This window comes from Wyeomyia smithii, unplaced genomic scaffold, assembly GCF_029784165.1.
Source record: "Wyeomyia smithii strain HCP4-BCI-WySm-NY-G18 unplaced genomic scaffold, ASM2978416v1 HiC_scaffold_59, whole genome shotgun sequence".
Lineage (NCBI taxonomy): Eukaryota > Metazoa > Arthropoda > Insecta > Diptera > Culicidae > Wyeomyia > Wyeomyia smithii.
The window spans coordinates 7,041-8,208 of NW_026599198.1; positions in this window are offsets into that span (position 1 = coordinate 7,041).

A 1,168-nucleotide genomic window follows, 5' to 3' on the forward strand; every position below is an offset into this window, starting at 1 on the left:
GTATAACCACAGACAAACAGGCGTGCCTCTTCGAAGAAAAATCCTAAAAATCTTCGTCCTTATTTGAAACGTTACACTCATGCGCCACCATGTGAGCTTATTGCCTACTAACTTATTTTCGTAAAACGGTTTTTGTCTTTGCTAATGGATGTGCGCGCAAGCTCAAATCAACAACAGCGGCATCACTGACGGTTTTTGTCTCTGATGATGAATGTGCACGCTTGCTTATAGCGACGCTAGCAGCATTATTGCCAACTAATCAAAATTTCAAAATAATCGTTATTTTTCTGGTCGATGAAATCGTCATCGAGTGGCACGTCTGTTTGTCTGTGGTATAACTGTAAGATTCGACATTTTCTGGGTTTCGTATTTTTTATGGGGAAATGCTTGAAATAGTATGTACTTTTCACATCTGCAAAAATATGCTTATGTTTGTTCGAAAAAAGTCATAAAAAATACCAAGTCGTTCTGTCACATAGCGTAACCGCATAATTGGGTTGTTTAGCTATTCACGGATTTCCGATTTTTATATATCATCTAAAAGAGTGTAATTTCCTGAGCGAAACGTGATTTTTTAAAGCTTTATATCATTATCCTTTGATTTTTAAATGAAGAATAAAAATTCGCTCTGAATCGCTACGATTTCGAGCAGTTTTGAATCGTGATTTAAAAAGCGAAAAAAAAAACGATAGAGAATTTTTTCAAATCACGTTTTATTTAGAAAATGCATATCATTCAGATGATATAAAAAACTGATATAGCTAAACAACCCAATTGTCACACTAGTTTACTTTTTCAACTTTTTTGTCAAAAAAGCAACCATCTAAATCCACATCAGCATTTACTGGAGCTCTAAAGATATTCTGATCTGGTAGCCAACCGGTGATACGTTTCTGGTGTTCAGGTCATGCTTATTGAATCCAAGAAAAACTTCATTTTCGCTGTGTTACATTTCAAAAATAGCCCAAAAATGACGGCACAAAAGTATCGTCACAAATATGTAACAATGAATGAAAGATTTTCTTTATAAGGTTAGCCATGCCCACGCAGATCTCAGTGAAGCTTCGTGAGATAATGTTGGTAATTTACGCAACTTTTTAGATATAAAATCCAAAAAAAACCTAGATCAAAGGATTTTTCTAATTTTTTCGAAACAATTTGACACTCA